This window comes from Neofelis nebulosa, chromosome 2, assembly GCF_028018385.1.
Source record: "Neofelis nebulosa isolate mNeoNeb1 chromosome 2, mNeoNeb1.pri, whole genome shotgun sequence".
Taxonomy (NCBI): domain Eukaryota; kingdom Metazoa; phylum Chordata; class Mammalia; order Carnivora; family Felidae; genus Neofelis; species Neofelis nebulosa.
Window position 1 is genome coordinate 6,733,718 of NC_080783.1, and position 19,293 is coordinate 6,753,010.

At 45.8% G+C, this 19,293-nt stretch overlaps 1 protein-coding gene and 1 long non-coding RNA gene across 10 annotated transcripts in view; one reads left to right on the plus strand and one right to left on the minus strand.

The window, feature by feature from the left end:
* The window catches only part of DGKD (diacylglycerol kinase delta), a 112,616-nt gene that overhangs the window by 62,038 nt on the left and 31,285 nt on the right, over positions 1 to 19,293 (minus strand). The window contains exon 1 of one of the 7 annotated variants that reach the window (XM_058700816.1): positions 2,696 to 3,190. The exons of 5 other annotated variants lie outside the window; for them this stretch is intronic. The gene's annotated coding sequence lies outside the window, so the exon portion shown is untranslated. Of the gene's footprint in view, positions 1 to 2,362; positions 2,445 to 2,695; positions 3,191 to 19,293 lie in introns of those variants that run through there. One more of the 7 variants, XM_058700820.1, reaches the window with a different exon arrangement.
* On the plus strand, positions 839 to 19,227 carry LOC131495757 (uncharacterized). Of its 3 annotated transcripts, XR_009254102.1 has the most exons (5): positions 840 to 1,171; positions 4,272 to 4,420; positions 6,114 to 8,087; positions 8,173 to 8,366; positions 18,992 to 19,227. It is a non-coding gene; the product is annotated as an uncharacterized LOC131495757 (long non-coding RNA). The 3 variants fall into 3 exon arrangements; XR_009254101.1 differs by having other exon boundaries at positions 839 to 1,171; positions 6,114 to 8,366; XR_009254103.1 differs by lacking the exon at positions 8,173 to 8,366.

The following is a 19,293-nucleotide window of genomic DNA, read 5'->3' on the forward strand; positions in this document are numbered from 1 at the left end:
GACGCGGGCGTTATCTGTCATCAGGGAAATGGAAATTAAAAGCACAGTAGGATAGCACACCGCTACCCGTCTATCAGGACATGTAAGATAAAAGACAAGTGCTGGTGAGGATGTGGAGAAGCTGGAACTCACATGCACTGCTGGCGAGAATCGCAAAGCCCAAGCACTTTGGAAAACAGTTGAGCGGTTCCTTGAAAAGTTAAACGTACACCTATTGTATACTAAATACCCGGCAATTCTACTAGGTATCTGCCAAGGTAAAAGAAAACATGTCCACACAAAGACTTGTATACAAATGTTCATGGCAGATTTACGTGCAATAGTTCAGAACTAGAAACTGCTCAAATGCCCACTAACACGTACACGGATCAACAAATTGTGGGAAAAGAACAAACTGTGGTTATACCCGATGTGGAAAATTTCAAAATGATTATACTGAGCCAAAGATGCCATAAAAAGGGGGACATACTTTCAATTTATGTGAATTATTATTCAATTCAATTTACATGGGATTATTCAATTTATATAGACTTCTTTAAAAAACACAAAATAATCTTAAAGACAGAAAACAGACCCATGTCTGCCTGCGGAGGGGTGTAGACAAAGGATGGATCCCCAGGAAACCTTCAGGGGGATGGAACCGTTCAGGGGATGGAAATGTTTGCTGCCCTGACTGGTGACCGTTTCAACAGGGGTGGGGCCGGGGGTGTGAACACCCAACAAGCCTTACACTTTAAATAGCGCAGCTCCTTGTACCGCAACGACACCTCAACTAAGTTATAAAAAGTACATCTAATGCACCGGAATAGTCTTTAAAGGACAGGGTGAACCTTTCTCCGAATGACTGGGGTGACCATATAGTTTTATCATCCAAGCCAGGAAATTTGTGCAAGTCAAAGTGAGTGCTAAAAATAATTAACGGGTGTTATCTCATCTACAACAGGGTGTGTGAGCTGGCAGTGCCCTGCACAAAACAGCGCTTACGGCTTTGGGAACAACAAATACCCAATCTATCCCTCGGTGTGATTAGATACTTGTTACATAAAGCAAACCGCAACGTTCACTCCTCAGAAGACAGCCAGAGCTGGCAACGGCCAGCGGGAAAGCAGTCACAGAAATGGTGCTGGTCTTCAGTGTCGCGCAGGACAGATGCCAAGGCTCCCGCCTCAAGGTCAGTGTCCCTCCGGCCCCATCAAGGACGGGGTGGGGCCCAACCCACTCCTAACTACTCCCCAAATGTGTTAATTACTCTGATCTACAATCTCTGGACTTTGGCAGCCAGGGACCATCAGGCAACGGTGGAGAGGGCACCTGACACGACCAGGTTGTTGCTGTTGTTGTTTTAAGTATATTTTGAGAAAGAGAGAGAGACAGCACAAGCAAGGAAGGAACAGAGACAGAGGGGGGAGGGAGAGAGAGAGAGAGGGAGTGAGAGAGAGAGAAGAGAGACAGACAGACAGACAGACAGAGAATCCCAAGCAGGCTCCGTGCTTTTAGCGCAGAGCCTGATACGGGGCTGGAACTCATGAAACCACAAAATCATGACCTAAGCCGAAGTGGGTCACTCAACTGACTGAGCCACCCAGGCACCCCATGAACCAGTTTTTCCAATGCAAGTCCAGCAGGGGACACCTGGCTGGCTGAGTCAGCAGAGCACAGGACTCTGGATCTCAGGGTCATGAGTTCCAGGTTGGGCATAGAGCCTACTTAAAAACTAAATTAAACATAAATGTAAATGTAAATGTAAATGTAAATGTAAATATAAATAGTACAGAAGGGACAGCCAGTGAACAGCCCTGTGCAGGGGGTGCTCCCAGACTTCTGAGAACACCTCAACACTGGACTGAAGTCTCGAGGTTTAGCTGAACATCCTGCAGAGAACTGGGACAGCAGTTCCTACAGTCCTCCTCCTGACTAAAAAAAAGAAAAGCCGGGGGTTGGGGGTGGGGGTTGGGGATCATGTGTTTCATTCTTGAGTTTACATTTCAAAGCAGGTGCTTCAGCTGTGGAGAGGGAGGGATTATTGAGTCAATAAACCAAAGCCTCCCCACCACAGAGCAGGGAATTATCTTAATTTGATAACAAGTCGTTTCAAGGAAATAAAAGGATCCTATTCACTACTCTACCTGCCCTGAAATACCAGGTTATCCTGGGACAGAAAAGTAGGGGTTTTTCTAAGAAAAAATATAATATCCTACAGAATGATTCCATTTTCCTAACTTTCAAGGGAAAAAAAAAAAAAACAACAGGACTTGACTCAATCATATTCCTGGCACATGTACCAAAGAATACTGGGTAAAGGATGACTGAAATTATTACTTTCCTAGACACCCTAAGAAAAAACTCACGCACATCCACATACCTTCTCCAGTGTTTGTCTTCCCGAAAAACTAAATGTACTAGAGTCAAACTACAGTCTCTCAACTGTCCATTCTGGTTGTTTCCTCTATCACTTGTAAATAAGAACAATTAGAAGCATCAACAACTCTCTCTCTCTCTCTCTCTCTCTCTCTCTCTCTCTCACACACACACACACACACTCTCTCTCTCTCTCTCTCTCTCTCTCTGAAAATGGCTTACATTTCACAAACGCAACCCCTCCTGGACAACACCACACGGCCCAAACCAGTGAGAGTCCTCCTTCACCCCCACCTCTAAATACACCTAAGAGACCACCACTGGCCCCAGCACTCACCACAAGGTTGTCAGGAAACAGTGTCCCCTCCCTCTGCCTGCTTGGAACAACTGTAAGACCTGAGTCTGAACCCCTGCCGTGGAGCACCTGGCTCTGAGGCTCCAGAGGCAGGCGCTGCCTACAGCAAAACCCCACACTTAGCAAACACACGCTACCAATTTGGCCCAACGCCTGCTTCTTCCTGCTTCTTGACTCTGAGAACACAGAGTGGCTTATGAAGCAGAGGATTTGCTGGATTCACTTCCTCCTGCAGCTGCTCACTCGGTCCCATTCCACCGCCCAAAGGGTGTTTTAACAATCACAGCCTTTAATTCGCTAAGCACCTACTATGTGCCGGGCACTTGCCCCACCAGCATACGTGAGTACTATGACAATGGGAGGACAAAGCGACAGGTGTTGAGAAGCGCAGCTCCCACAGCCGACAGCTGGCACAGCCAGGACGTGAGGTCAGCTCTCCTGGAGCCCTGTGCTTGAGCAGGAACCAGGGTGGGCTTGCTCGTGGCAGGGAGCCCAGGTGGCAGGCGCTGCTGTCCTAAATACGTGGGGCTTCCCATCTGGCACGTCTTCTAGCTTAAGAGGACACATGGGACACCCTCAACCCACGAGAACGACCTGCCCCACCCCAGCTCCAGGCCTGCAGTCACAGAAATTGGGAAGAGTTTTTCCATGAAGGAAATTTGCCAACTATATATATAGCTTTTCCTCTCTCCAAGCCAAAGTGACTGGCGTAGGGGTTTTGCCCAGGAAATATCCGAACTCCAAACAAGCTGAGAAGGAAAACTGATGTTGAAATCTGGATAAAGGTCATGGCTCCTCGGCAAAGGAGCAGCCCTGATCACCCCACAGGCTGACGTCGACTGGAAACAGCTGAGAAAGTCAGGTCCAGGGTTCCACCCTGTGCAGTTCTACTAGGGAACGGTCATTCATTCAACAAACATGAATGCCTAACAGACGAGATTTAAAACCACTAAAAATATTACTTAAAATCATTGCATAGCTTCTTTCTTACTTGAAGTTATTAGGCAATAACTACTAAAAACAGGAACCTTTCATTTCTCCTGTTTTTAGTAGTTACTGCTTGATAATTCTAAGGATAATAACTCTCCCAATACCTACTCTTCAGCAGCAGATGCTATTTTTTAACACTCTCTGGACTCCATCTAAAATTCCTGTGTATCGGAAAAACTGCCAAGTGTGCAAGTTGAACCCTATTACCTTCTTACTATCACTGATGAGTGCCAGTGGAGATAGAAATCGGGAAACCCTCAGAGGACACTTTTCTGCCAACCCAGTGACCTAGGAGAGGCTATCCCCATTTCACAGATGAGAAAATGGAGTCACACAGCTAACAAAGAAGACCACCACCTTTATAACAGACTTCATAAAACCTCTGCATACCATTAAATATTTCAACAATAACAGGGTACCTGGCTGGCTCAGTCAGTAGCACATGTGAGTCTTGACCTCAGGGTCATGAGTTCAAGCCCCACATCGTGCGTAGGGCCTACTCAACAATATTACTTGGGGAAAAGGAAGTCGCAAATACAGACATGACAAATTACTCCTCTCTTTGCAGGGCGCGGTTATCCTCACACGGTCATTTCAGGGCAACCATTAGGATGACACTAGGAGCAAAGCCTGCTGGATCAATCCCCATACCAGCAAGCCGTGCGGTGTGGAAACACGACCGGGCAGAGGCGCACCACGATACTTTGGGGAAGCCACGTGAGATTTCAATATGGCATTCTGCAGAAGCAGTCCTCTAAACACGTATATCCCACATGAGAATACAATTCCCAATTTATAGGAAATTACACTCAAATATGGCGCATCTTTTTTGTGCCACGGACCCCTTGCGACAGTCTGGTGAAGCCTATGGACCCCTTCTCAGAACGTGTCTCAATACAAAAATTGAAACACTTAGGACTGCGATGGAAACCAATCTTAATAAAATATAGTCATGTCCACAGACCCCTTGCAGGAATCTGAACGTAAGTTAAAAGCTGCTACCAGGCAACACACTTTCTTCTCTCTTCCCTCTCTCTTCTCTCTCGAAAGGAGATACGAGGGGTGCCTGGGTAACTCAGTCAGGCATCTGAGTTCTGCTCAGGTCGTGATCTCACAGGTCGTGACCTCACAGGTCGTGGGCTCTAGCCCCACAGCGGGCTGTCGGCAGGGAGCCCACTTGGGATTCTCTGAACACCCCCCCTCTTTGCCCCTCCTCCGCTCGTTCTCTCTCTCTCTCTCTCTCAAAATAAATAAACTTTAAAAGAGAGAGAGAGAGAGAGAGAGAGAGAGAGAGAGAGATAAAGGGGGACTGGCACTCTGGCACTGATCTTGAGCTAGGAGAACCAAATTCTGGAAGGACCCAGATGACTCTGTGGAACTGCCATACTGACCAAGGACTGCCTTCTTTCGCATGGAATAAAACTTTACATGTTCACATCATTCTTATTTTGGCATTTTTTCTTATAAGCAGATGAAGAAGGATGAATGATGGCCTCCAAAATGATATGTGCACATTCTATCCCCTGGAACCTGTGAACATCAGCTTATTTAGAATAAGGATCTTTGCAAATGTAATTAAGGATCCAGAGATGAAATCATCCTAGGTTATCTGACCGGGCCCTAAATCAGTGACAAGTGTTCTGAAAACCGACGAGAGAGGAATCAGGAAGCAGGGGACAGCCATGTGGAGACAGGCAGAGACTGGAGGGATGTGGCCACAAGCCCAGGAGAGCCAGGGGCTGGGAGGGGCTGGCGTGGAGTCTCCCCTAGGCCTCGGGAGGAGGCACAGTCCCGCCACACCTCCATGTTGGATTTCTGACCTCTAGAAGGGTGACAGAATAAATCTCTGTCGTTCTAGTCTGTCCTGGCAGCCCCAGGACACTAACAGTGCAGCCAAATCCTTTTCTAACAAACACATCTCTATGATTTTCTAAACATTAAATACTGGGAATTCAATATAAACTCCCTTTTATGCATGCAGTATTATATATGGCATGATGCAGAAGTGGCCCTCTAAGCACGAATATCCTACACCTAATTCTCATCCAGTTCATACTGAAAACCCTCTTTATTGTCCATCCCCATTATCTGGCCAATCCATTTTCCTGAAATTTAAAAATAAATTTAAATTTATTTAGTAGGGCCTTCTCCTTCCCTTTACTCTGTTCTCACATGACGCCAACAGGCACTGGCGTCTCGCTTCCAGCCCTCTGCCCGTGCCCCCTCCGCTCCCTCTCACACCCCTGCCCCTCATGCCAGCGTGCGCTCACTCATCCTCTGCCCTGCTCCAGCCCACCCTTCTGCTCTCGCTTCTTCCTCAGCCAGCTCAGCTCGTCGCTTCCGCCCAGGTCCCCTGATCTGCCCGCTTCCTCATCATCAACCCAGCCTCGCCTCTCTTCCTTTATCACAGGCACGTGACACGCTCACCAGAGATTCTGGGGAATCAGGACACAGTGCAGCCCCAACCAGGATCCATCTGAAATGAGGTAGACAGAAGCCGAGGAAGCTGTAAACCAGAACCAAGCCCGAATCAGATAGATCAGGCAACAAAAAGGACACAAGACAGAGCGAAGGCTGCCCTCTCAAGGAGAACTGCGCCCTCTCTCGGGCAGGGGGCTCAGCACAGGGGCTGCTCTGCGAGGGAGGCCACACTCATTTTCCCAAACGTCCCTCCTGCGGCCTACGATGCTTGTTCTAGCCATAGCATCTGCACGAACACCTGAACACATTCTGAGCCCCCAGTGCTACAGAGTGAGGAAATAGAATTTAAATGCTCAACTTTGCCACATCTACAGGTGAAATGTCTCCACCTACACAAGTGATCGTTATAGACCCATGATGTGGAAGGGCTTACGATGAAAATGTAAAGTTACACACATACTGCTCTGCGTATAACATGGGAAAAGCAGCATACGCCCCCCGGCATAAGCCTGAAGGGACTCGGAGAAAGAGAAGAGCTGCTGAACCGTGACCTTTCCTCCCCTCACTTTAAATCTCCTCTAGAACCATTATTGTGATGTAAGCACTCTGCACAATAAGGGGGTAAGCTGCCTGCACGGGCTCCAGTCCCGGGACGCTCCTGGGGCCCGCCCCCCAGCCCACTCACTCGCCCCTTCTCAGTGGCCAGTCCAGCCCCCGGGCCCACAGAGATCTGCCCCACGCTCGCGCTGTGTTCTGCCCCTTCTGCTGTTACACCTGTCACGGGACACTATAATCACTTCTTTTCACGTCTAACAGGCTGTGAGAAGTCCCTGAGTGCAGGGGACATGTTTATCCATGTCCGTCTGCCCTCAGGCACTGGGCAGAGAGAGTACCTCCACGCTGGATGCTTGAAAGAAGGAAAAACAAGTCTGTCCAAAACCTGCATCTTTTCCAATTGGTTTCTGTTTGTTTTCAGAAATCAGAATGCCAAGGTACAGCCGTAGTGTTGTCAAATTGTTGCTGGGCTCTCCAGGGGTAGATAAGAAGTTTTCACACACACACACACACACACACACACACACACACAAATGGACACCACCCAGAGACACACAGACACACACATGGACATACATACATGAGCGTGCGCACACACACACACACACACACACACACACTCACACTCACACACACACACAGAAAAAGGAGCCGGGCCCAACCCATGGCTGCTCATCAGAATCCAAAGACGCACAGCTCCCAGCAAGCTCTTGGCCCGGTACGAAGGGCATTTGTAAGAGGGTAACAGCAACCCACAGCATAGTCCACTGCGATGAACGAACCATTCAATCTCCTCTCTGAAGAGAAAGAAGCAACAAAGCCTCCTTCCTAGCTCACGCTCGCCGGCACAGAGCCCATGTGCATCCTGCACGGGGAACAGCGAGCTTCAAAGAGAAGCCCTGGCCTCAAGTCAAGACCTAAGAAAGTGTGACCTAGTGCACAGATTACTAAGGAGCCTGTGCGCATCTGGCATCACAAGAGTGTGAGTCCCAAACGTGGCTGCACTGCAAAATCATGGAAAGCACCGAAAAGTCACCCCCTTACAAATCGGCATCAGAACCTCTGGGGATGGTGCCAATATTTTTTTCCCAAAGGGTGCTCAGGCACACCCAAGTTTGGGAACTGCTGCCCTGAGTAAGCAGAAGGTGGCAACATGTTACCTTCTGACCATGGCATGAACAGGAAGACCTCCCAGAAGAGACAGTTGTCACCCTTCCTTTGAGGAATGGACAGGTCTGTAGAGGGAACTTCAGCAAAGGGCCCCCATACTGAGGAGCCCCACCAAGACCAGGGTGACCTGTGCACAGGGTACCGGTTCCCTACAAAAAGCAGGTCAGCTGGAGCAGGTCCGTGGCGAGGCGAGAGGCTGGGACAGCTGGGGAGCGCCACGTCCCATGGACTGGAGGAGGTAAGAACTGAGGTGGCCCTTGATGATTTACACTGCTTTTAGAAATGGGCAGAATGTGACTCTTTTTAATGGTTTTATATTTCAGGCATATTCCAGTCAAACTTGTCTTTCCTCTTCAAGGTCCAACTCAAGTGCGGTTGCTGCCAGGACCCCAGGGATAAGAGTAAAACAGCCCGACTGCTTTTAGGTCCAGTGAAGTCTAGAATAATCCACCGTGATTTTAATTAGAAGCTATTATTCAGCAAACAGAGAAAGTATGAAACATTTCACTTAAGAAATGTAAGTGACTCAAACTAAAAGAAAAAGGTCTAGTTAAGTACCAAAGGGTATCATACCGCTTTCAACTACCCACTGAACAGATAGGCAGCGAGTGCCTATAATCATAATGTTAACAACAGCCAACACTTAAGTCATGTGTACATTTTATCAGCTCATTCAATCCTCACAGCGACCCCGTAAGTATGTGCTATTATTATCCCATTTCTCAGATGAGGAAGCTGAGGCTCAGAGTTGTTCAGTGACTTACCCAGGGCCACTCAGCTAGTGAGCTGAGATTCATGACCTGGCTTCCCAGTCCTTGTGTCTGAGCCCTGCTGCTTCTGCACAAGGTCCCACGCTGGGTACTTTCAGCAGTGAAAAAAAGAATATAACCTAGTTCTACTGTCTAGGTTCCTACACTTGAGGAAATACAGATCCCAGACATTCAAAGACAGAGTCCCTGATTCCTCTGGGAAAACCAGAACACGGAACACCACATAGCACATCATTTTCCCCAAAAATGAAGTAAAGGGTATCCAAACCTGTTACAGCCTGAGTCCCTAACACACAAGCTGCGTAACTTATAAAGCACCGTCCTTTCCTTGGGCTCCTGTTCCCCCACAGCGCTGGCTTTCTCGGTCCCTGCTGACGGCAGCTTCCGTCCCCGCCCTCTGGCTGTTGGGGGGGACCCAGAGCCCCACCGAGGGAGGGTGCCGTGGGCACCCCCACCCACCAGCCTGGGGAACGGGACGTGCACCTGGACAAGACCAGAGCTGGCTGCTGGTCCCAGGGCCAAGGTATCGTCCAACACCAGCACCACAGCCCAAGAGGTTCGAGGCGGGGGGTCAGGCCTCAAGCTCGTGATGCTGGGACAGCAGATGACCTCCCCGACAGAGGTAAAGGGCTCCAGAGTGCGGAATGAACTTCCAGAGAGCCACCGTCCTCTCCCAGGCAATGCGGGTGCAAATGCCTCACAATCCCCGTGGGCCCTGGGTTCCCTGCCATCCAAGGGACACGGGCCAGTACTCGGCCTGCACCCGCCTGCAGTCAGCCCTCAACCTGCTTCCCGCTGTCCATCAGCAGCATCTGTGTCACCCTCCAATGACGAGTCCCTCGGTCCTACTTAGCTTAGAAAACCTTCACTAAATTCACCTCAGCTCATTCTACCTCCCTCAAAAGGGACAGAGCCTCTGACACCAGCAACCATGAAGTCAGCCTCTGAGGTGAAATTTCCAGAACTGGAGGGGTCAGTGATGCACCCCTAGTAAAGGGAGGGCATCCACAGCCACCTGAGTCTGGCCCTGCACACATGTACCGTGGGGCCTCGTGCAGAGCTGCTTTCTGGGAAAGCAGCAATTACCAACTGCTCAAAATCCCATTTTTCCTCACCACCCTACTGAATTCCCAAGTCATGCAAGACAAGGAACAGCATGGTACCAACGAGAAGTGCCTAGCCAAAGCGCCTGCAACCCTGCTCTCCATCCGGCCCCTCCTCTCCACAGTAGCTCCATCGAGGCTTCCACACGTCCCACTGGGCCACAGCAAGGCCACCCGTCCGACCTCTGACATCCATGCTGACCTCCTCTTCCTGCAAGACCTCGTCTTCGGCAGCAGCCAGACTTGTAACAAAAACAGTCACCAACCCCGGCTTTCAAAACCTTAACGGCTTCCCAGTACCCATGACAAAAAAGTCCAAACTCCGCACGGCGTGGAAAGCACTTCACCTCTGACCTCTGCCCATCTCGCCGCCCTCACACGCTCTGCCCTCTCTGGCGGGAACCACTTCCACCCCCGGACACTCGCATTGCTGGCCAGGGCTCCCTCTCAGCCTCAGGCCTCCAAGACTCTCGCCCCTGACACCTGCCCCCCACCGCAGCCCCGAGCTGGTTCCTCCCCGGCCCGCTGCGCCCACGGGACCACACACCACGTGAGGGCAGACCTGCCCTGCCGCCCGGAGTGCGCACTGGAAGCGTTCTGCTGGTGAGATCAGCCAGAGGAACGGGGCGGGGCCCAAGTCATCCTGGAGTCAGTGGCAATCAAGTCACCCTTCAAGCAGTACTGTGTGGGGGCTCTCAGGTACAGCAGTGAGCAAAACTAAACCCTTGCTCTCACGCAGGAGATGCTACAGCCCTGTGACAAGCAGACCCAAATGGACTCAGAGGAGGGGCTCTCAGGGTCGGGGACGGGGGGCGGGCAGGGGGAATGGAGCTGCGCCACGCCCCACTACTTGGACTTGTTTTTGCTGCATTTTGACACTTCAAGTAACATTAAAGGAGGTGATGACATTTCATCGAATCTTTATTAAAATAGGACAAAGCTTTAAATGATGAAAACACTGACTTGGCAAAATAAGTAAGAGCACTAAACTCTGATGGCCCTGCTCCTCCTCGCACACTCTACAGCTCTATGCCGCTCCGGGAAAGTCATAAAAGAAGCCAGTGTGGGACTGGAAGACAAAATCACCACCGAAAACTCAAAGATAAAGAGATCAGGCAAGGGGGAAATCCAAATCAATGAAAACATTTGGAAGCCCAAGAGAAAATGGAAAATCTTTCCCGAAGCAGAAAATGACATTAAACAGAAAGAATTTTTAGAATCTCTATCTGGGTGCCCGGGTGGCTCAGTCAGTTAAGCGTCTTGATTTTAGCTCATGTCATGATCTCCGGGTCGTGAAATTGAGCCCCACATCGGGCTCCGCGCTAAGCGTGGAGCCTGCTTAAGATTCTCTCGCTCTCCCTCTCCCTCCTCCCCAACTTGTGCTTTCTCTCAAAATAAAGAAATTAATTTAAAAAAAAAACCAAGGGGGCGCCTGGGTGGCGCAGTCGGTTAAGCGTCCGACTTCAGCCAGGTCACGATCTCGCAGTCTGTGAGTTCGAGCCCCGCGTCAGGCTCTGGGCTGATGGCTCGGAGCCTGGAGCCTGTTTCCGATTCTGTGTCTCCCTCTCTCTCTGCCCCTCCCCCGTTCATGCTCTGTCTCTCTCTGTCCCAAAAATAAATAAAAAAAACGTTGAAAAAAAAAAAAAATTAAAAAAAAAAAAAAAAAAAAAAAACCAAAAAAACCTCTCTATCAAATGAGAATTGGCCTGGAGACAAAAACAAGGTAAAAAGAACATGAAAGCTATGCTGGATGGGGTAAAAATCATAAGGAAAGGCAATAGGAAACAAAATTAAAACTTTCCTAAATAGAATCTGGGAAAGTCAACAAATTTAAATAATGCAGGAGAACTCGACAGACACGGAGATACAGAACCCTCCTGGACAAAACCTGACACCTTCATCCGCCTCCACAGGGTTGTGCCGACGGCACCACCTGTCCAGTGACCGCCCTCCGTCCCCCTCCACTCAGAACCAGCAGCAGGTGGTCTCCCACCGCCTCCTACATACCCTCTGCCCTCTCCCTTCCTCCTCCAGGTCACCCTCCACATTGCAACCAGAGTATAACATTCTCACACTGCAAGTCTGGGAAATTCACCAAACGGAACGATTCAATGGTATTACCTGGTGAAGGATGAAGCCTGGAGCCCTCCCCCTGGTCTCTCTCTCCCCCTCAGGCCTCAGCAGCCACACAGCCCTTCTTCTGCTTCTTCACACAGGCTGTGCCGTGTCCTCCATCACGAGGCCTTTGCATGCACTGGGCCCCTGACCTGCCCCATTCTAGCGTGCCTACAGGCACACACACCTGCACACACTTCCTTCGGCTGATTTACCACTAACCAGTCTTCACATCTCAAGGAAAATATCACCTCTTCAGGGGCAGTCCCCCAACTCTACCCCAGTACCAGTGGGGGGGGGGGGGGGGGGTCCTCACTATGCAGCCTTCCTTCCCTACCACCTGTTTCAGCTAGCTGTCACCTCTTCCTGCGTGCTGCCCTGAGGCCCCAGGAGGACACGAGGTTGACGAAGAGCCCCTCTTTTCTGCTCACCAATGAAACTCCACCACTGAGAATGGTGCTCTGCCCTGGGCAGGCCCTCAATAGACATATTCTGAACCAATAAATGAGCAAACAACAAAGTTCCCAAAGAACAAGACAAAGCACATGAACCAGAACTATACAGAAAATAAAAGGAAAAAAAGATCTTTGTGAAAGTTGGAAAACCAAAAGCAAGTCTGGAAGACTGAAGATTTACTATACACCAGACAAACTAGTAAGCAAAATCCAACAGCACAGAAGAGAAAAAGAATCCCACAAGATTTCAAGCAGAAATGTACAGATATCCTCGACGATAACGACAACAGCAAGGCTAGCTTCAGATGCCTCCCCTCCAACACCAGGATCAGAAAACATGATGTCGTTGGAATTATCTAATTAAAAAAAAAAAAAAAAAAAGGGGGGGCGCCTGGGTGGCTCAGTCGGTTAAGCGGTTAGGCGTCCGACTTCGGCTCAGGTCACGATCTCACTGTCCATGAGTTCGAGCCCCGCGTCGGGCTCTGTGCTTACTGCTCAGAACCTGGAGCCTGTTTCAGATTCTGTGTCTCCCTCTCTCTCTGCCCCTCCCCTGTTCATGCTCTGTCTCTCCCTGTCTCAAAAATAAATAAAACGTTAAAAAAAAAAATTTAAAAAAAAAAAAAAACACCATATTTTGTTTCCTTTGTGGAAAGCAGAACATTCTACATTATTTTTCTTTGTTCTTTGGTGCCTTCTCATTTTCATTAGTGTAATACAAACAACAGTTGGTGAAAGAAAGCACTGAGAAGCGTGTTCTATGTGACTAAACACCCTGTCAGTTACAAAGGTTGACCAGAAAAGGACATCACCAATTGGGCTGGCTATAAGCAGATACAGCATAAGAAAATCTGTGAATTATAAATGTATTTTTTAAAGGAATTTTTAAACTCAAATCATTAACAAATATCAACAGTGCACACACCACTCACAAAAATGCCAAACAGAAGAGAGGTACCAAGGAAGCATCCAATCAAGAAAGCACAACACTCAGCCACCAAACACATGAGTCCGAAGTGCACAAATCCTGACAAGTAGAAAATGTCTAAAGTTCACTATTACAGGCAAAGAGCTCCAGACTGAAGTAAAACGACTTCTAACAACATACTGCTAACAAGAATTACAATCTAAAATAACAAGGAAAAACTGAAGCTAGAAGTGAGGGTGGGAGAGGGAAGTACGCATTATTAAATTCTGAACAAAAAAAGATGGCAATGTTAGCATCAGACTACAGTGAGTGGTAAGAACTATTCAGTGTGAACAAGACGGTACCTTATTGACAAATGGCTACTCAGTAATGGTGGTATTAACATCCACGTGCTTTTTTTTTTTAAAGAGCTTCAAAAATGATGAAGGTGAAACATGTTGCAAATATAAGAATAAAATGACAAATATAATTGTCCTGAAATAGAGTAATTCTTCATCAGTCTATGGAAGATCAGGTAAATTAAAAACAGGATCATAAGAAGACCTAAACAACAAATTTCATAAATGATGACAAAGACCAAACATTACTCCCTTTGGTAAATACATCATCCTTCAAGTAAATGGTATGTCACGTTTTATAATCGGTGATCTTAATGCAAACACCTATAAATACCACTGAGCGACAAGATGCAGAAAAAATTAAACTAGTGACAACTGCAGATTCACTCATAAGTGGAAGAGGCTGAGAGGCTAAACAGAGCTTCTGGTAATACCATAGGACTGGTGGGAAAAACACAAATTCAGAGCCCAATAGAGAACGAATACCTCAAACTTACAGAGGAGACTTCTGAAGGAGTATCCCATAAGGAGTGCAAAGAGACCAGCCAATGGAAGAAGTAAAGCCCACATTCAAATCAGCTCTATCACAAACTGGATTTAAGATAATCTGCTGCTACCCTGCTTACCTAACTAGAAGCAAAAGTAAATGCTCTCTAAGGGAAGACAGCATCACCTGAGCATAAAATTATCTTGACAGTTTCCAACGATATTTGTCAACCAAAATTAACAGGCATGCAAGAAAAAAAGACTAAAGGAACAAAAGCCAACAGAAAGACCAGACAATAGAAGAAGACCCATAAAAGAACCAGATATTTGAGTTTTCAGACATAGACTTTAACATAAATATGCTTAATATAGGGACTGTGGCAGGCAACTAGAAATCTTCTTTAAAAAATCAAATGAAAATTCTCAAGCTGAAAGACAAAAGAACTGAAATGGATTTTTTTAAGTTCGTTTATTTATTTTTGAGAGAGAGACAGAGAAAGCAAGGGAGGGGCAGAGGGAGAGAGAGGGAGGGAGGGAGAGAGAGGGAGGGAGGGAGGGAGGGAGGGAGGGAGAGAGAGAGAGAGAGAGAGAGAGAGAGAGAGAGAGAGAGAGAGGAATCCCAAGCAGACTCTGTGTGGACAGCACAGAGCCCAGTGTGGGGCTCAAACCCACGAACTGTGAGATCATGACCTGAGCCAAAACCAAGAGTTGGACTCTTAACCAACTGAGCCACCCAGGTGCCCCCTGAAATGGATTTAATAACAAACAAGAAAGACCTGAAGAACATCAAAAGATAATAATGATAATAAAACACCCCAAGAGAAAAGAATAGAAAATACTCTTTTTAAAGAATACAAAAAACAAATGGAAGAGAGTGAAAAGATCTAACACACAAGCCCCAGAATAAGAGGAAAAAATGAATGGGTAGAAGCAACACCTGAAGAAATAATAACCAAGACTTTGCCCAAACTGACAATAAAAGGAATCTAAATCCAAAGATTTCAGAAGTGCTAGGAATACTAAGCAAGATAAATACAAAGAGCCGTGCCTGGAAAAATCGTAAAAAAACATAATAAAAATTTTTAAAGTAGTAGGAAGAATATACTACTCCATCCAAGGAGCAACAATGAGTTGCTAATGAGTTTCTAACAGAAATAATGGAAGCTAAAATACAAGGACTTTTTTTTTTAATGTAAGCTATCTGTGCCACGTGGGGCTAAAACTCATGACCCTGAGACGAAGAGTCGCATGCTCCACCAACTGAGCCAGCCAGGCACCCCTACAATAACATTTCTAGATTGCTCTAAGAAAATAACTGCCACGCTAGAATTGTGTAACAAGCAAAAACATCCTTCAAAAAGGTGAAATAAAGGTATTTCAAACAAAAAGAGAAACCTATACTAAAGAAATACTGAAGGGAGTTTTTCCACACAGAAGGAATATTACCACAAATGGATCACAGAAATACAAAAAGAAATGAAAAGCAACAGAAAGGTTAAATATCCATTATAAATCTAAATGAAGGTCCTATGAGGCTTCAAATATTTATAAAATTAAAGAAACCAGCAGAAAGGCTAGAGGATAGATAGTACAGAGATGGTTGTTTTTTATTTAAGTACCACAACTTAATTGTAATTTCAATTATGATTTCAGTAGCAATGAAGAGTATAGAGAGCGTAAAGGCTCTAGGGTCCTTGCGTTATCTGGGAAGCACTAAAAGTATACTTCTTTATTTAGTACTTTAGTACTCTTATTAGAATTTAATTAAAGTCAAGGATGTATTTTGTAATCTGTAAAATATACACTAAAATAATGTATACACTTGTTTTTAATGTTTGTTTATTTTTGAGAAAGGGAGACAGAGCATGAGCAGGGGAGGGGCAGAGAGAGAGGGAGATACAGGATCTGAAGCAGGCTCCAGGCTCCAAGCTGTCAGCGCAGAGCCCAATGAGGGGCTCAAAACCACGAACCGTGAGATCATGACCTGAGCCAAAGTCAGACGCTCAACTAACTGAGCCACCCAAATACCCCTAAAATAATGCATACAAAACAAGCCATAACAGGGGCACCTGGATGGCCCAGTCGGTTAAGTGTCCAACTTCGGCTCAGGTCATGATCTCACGGTTTGTGTGTTTGAGCCCCACATCCGCTGGCTCTGTGCTGACAGCTTAGAGCCTGGAGCCTGCTTTGGATTCTGTGTCTCCCTCCTTCTCTGCCCCTCCCCTGCTTGCACTCTGTCTCTCTCTCCTTCAAAAATAAATAAACATTTAAAAAAAAAAAAATTTTTCGGGCGCCTGGGTGGCGCAGTCGGTTAAGCGTCCGACTTCAGCCAGGTCACGATCTCGCGGTCCGTGAGTTCGAGCCCCGCGTCAGGCTCTGGGCTGATGGCTCGGAGCCTGGAGCCTGTTTCCGATTCTGTGTCTTCCTCTCTCTCTGCCCCTCCCCCGTTCATGCTCTGTCTCTCTCTGTCCCAAAAATAAAAATTAAAAATGTTGAAAAAAAAAAAATTAAAAAAAAAAAATTAATAAATTAAAAAAATTTTTTAAAAATTAAAGAACTGAATCTTTAAAAAAAAAAAAAACAAGCTATAACAGAAGGTAAAAAGAAATAATTAATCCATTTAAGAAAGGAAGAAATGTGTGAAAAAATATAAAAAGACATAAAGAATATGTTAGATTTATACCCAAATACAAGAGTATCTAAACTAATCACAGATTAAAAATAATCCAACCCAACTGAAAATATAATCCCATTAAATAATACAATGGTTAATTTTAAAAACCACAAAACCATATGTTGCTTACAAGAGATACACCCTATATATAAACAAAAAGGCTTGAAAGCAAAAGAATCGAAAATTATGTGCCATTACTCAAAATAATTACCAACCACAAAAAAGCTATTGCAGCTATAGTAACATCAAAGTAAACTTTAAGGCAAAAAAATATGGAGAACAGAAGGTTATTTCATAAAAGGCTCAATCTAGTAAGAATATAAAATAACCCTAAATCTATATGCACTTAAACATAACCCTCTACATATATAAAGCAGGACTAGCAGAATGAAAACAAAAACCAGGTAAGTACAAAATCACAGGAGGTTTTAATCAATCTTAATAACTAATAGGAAAAGTGGAAAAACAAATCAGTAGGTTATAAAATATTTGAGAAAAATAACTAAACCTTTGTCCTAATCAACTGCACACAGGAACTACTGAATCTGAGTTACAGTCAAATGCACATGGAACATTTATGAAAACTTGCAGCTGATAAAAAGTCTCATCAATTTCAAAGGTTTAAAATCACAAAGTATATTCTCTGATCATAGTAAAATTAAGCTAGAAATCAATAACAATACAACAAGAAAAATCCCCCAAGTGCCATGATATTAGGAAATGTACAGATCACAAAAGATACAAAGTAATACACATTATGAGTCCCATTTATATCAAATATCTAAAACCATCAAAACTAACCTACAGTATTGGACGGTCAGGATAGTGTTTACATTTGGAGGGGAGGGTAACCATGACTGTGAGAGATCATGAGCGGAGCCTCTCTGGGCCTGGATATGTTCTAGCACTCAATGTGAGTGGTCATTACACATCAAGCTTGCACTTATATTCATGTATTTTTTGGTAGGCAAGTCATTTTTCCATTTAAAAACTTATCTGAAATATACAGTTTCAGTAAAGTGGAAATTCTGCATTGATAAACTCCTTTGGAAAGTTATAGTAGTAAAAATACACCTTCAGCATAAATCTGTAATTTTATGATCATAAAGCTGAAAATAATTTTAAAACATGTTAGAAAATGAGAAGGAAAGAAGCATGAAGGTAAATGAGAATTTTTACCTGGTAACTTCAGCCCCACCATTACTAGATGAAATCTACTTTAAAAGAAAAAAAAAAAAAAAAAAGGGGGTACCTGGGTGGCTCAGTCAGTTAAGCATCCAACTTCAGCTCAGGTGGTGATCTCATGGTTCATGAGTTTCAAGCCCTGTGTCGGGCTCTGCGCTGACAGCTCAGAGCCTGGAGCCTGCTTCCAATACTGTGTCTCCCTCTCTCTCTGCCCTTCCCCCATGCTCACTCGCTCGCTCTCAAAAATAAAAAAGACAAAGCACTAAAACTATCACAACCAGTGAGGGCAAATTTAGATAGAGAAAGCCAATGAATAAGGTAATGTGAACCCTAAAAATACAGTGTCTAACTATCTGAAAGCCCATGAAAAAAACTAATTCATAAAGAGAGAAATTCAAATAGCCAATGTTCAACCTCACTTTGATAGTTGAAGAAACAAATCAAAACAAATTACCCTTTTTATTTGAGAGAAAGAGAGAACGTGAGCAGGGTAGAAGGGCAGGGGGAGAGAGAGAATCTCAAGCAGGCTCCACATTCCGCGTGGAGCCAGATGCAAGGCTCAATCCCACAACCCTGGGACCATGACCTGAGCTGAAATCAACAGTTGGACGCTCAACTGACTTGAGTCACCCAGGTACCCCAACAAATTACCATTCTTAAACTATCAAAATGGCAAAGATATCCTAAAATGTTAAAACATGGTGTTTGTAAAAGGATTTAAAAAAAGAACTTTTAGGGCGCCTGGGTGGCTTAGTCAGTTAAGCATCCCACTTAAGCTCAGGTCATGATCTCACAGTTTGTGGGTTCAAGCCCCACATCGGGCTCTGTGCTGACAATGCAGAGCCTGCTCAGGATTCTCTCTCTCCTCTCTCTCTGCCCCTCCCCTGCTAGAGCATGTGCACATGTTCTCACTCTCTCTCTCTTTCTCTCTCTCTAAAAATAAATAAACTTAAGAAAAAAAGAACTTTCATGAAGTCCCATTGATATAAGTTCTAAAGGCAAGTTGGCAATGAGATATGAAAAGCCTCTAAGTTTTCAGAGATTAGTATTAACATGTTTAATCATCAGAAACATATAATTTCACATTACAGAGGCTGGCACCTAAAGCTGGCAAATTCCCTCCTTCTCTTCACGCCACTTTTTTGGCCTTGTGAGGGGGCAGCCCCACCTGAAGGTGAGAAGGCAGAAGACATCGTGAGCTCTACTCCCCATCTTCTGGAAGCTCCCGCTGCCGCCACGCCACCAAGGAAGAATCTGAAGGCAATCTCTACGTCTCCAGCCTCACCCCAGGCTCACACTGTTCTTAAAGAACAGGACGACAAGCAGACCCCCTCTAGTTACATGAGCCTCGTTTGTGACACCTCCTCCATGCAGCCTGTCTAAAATCTCTCCC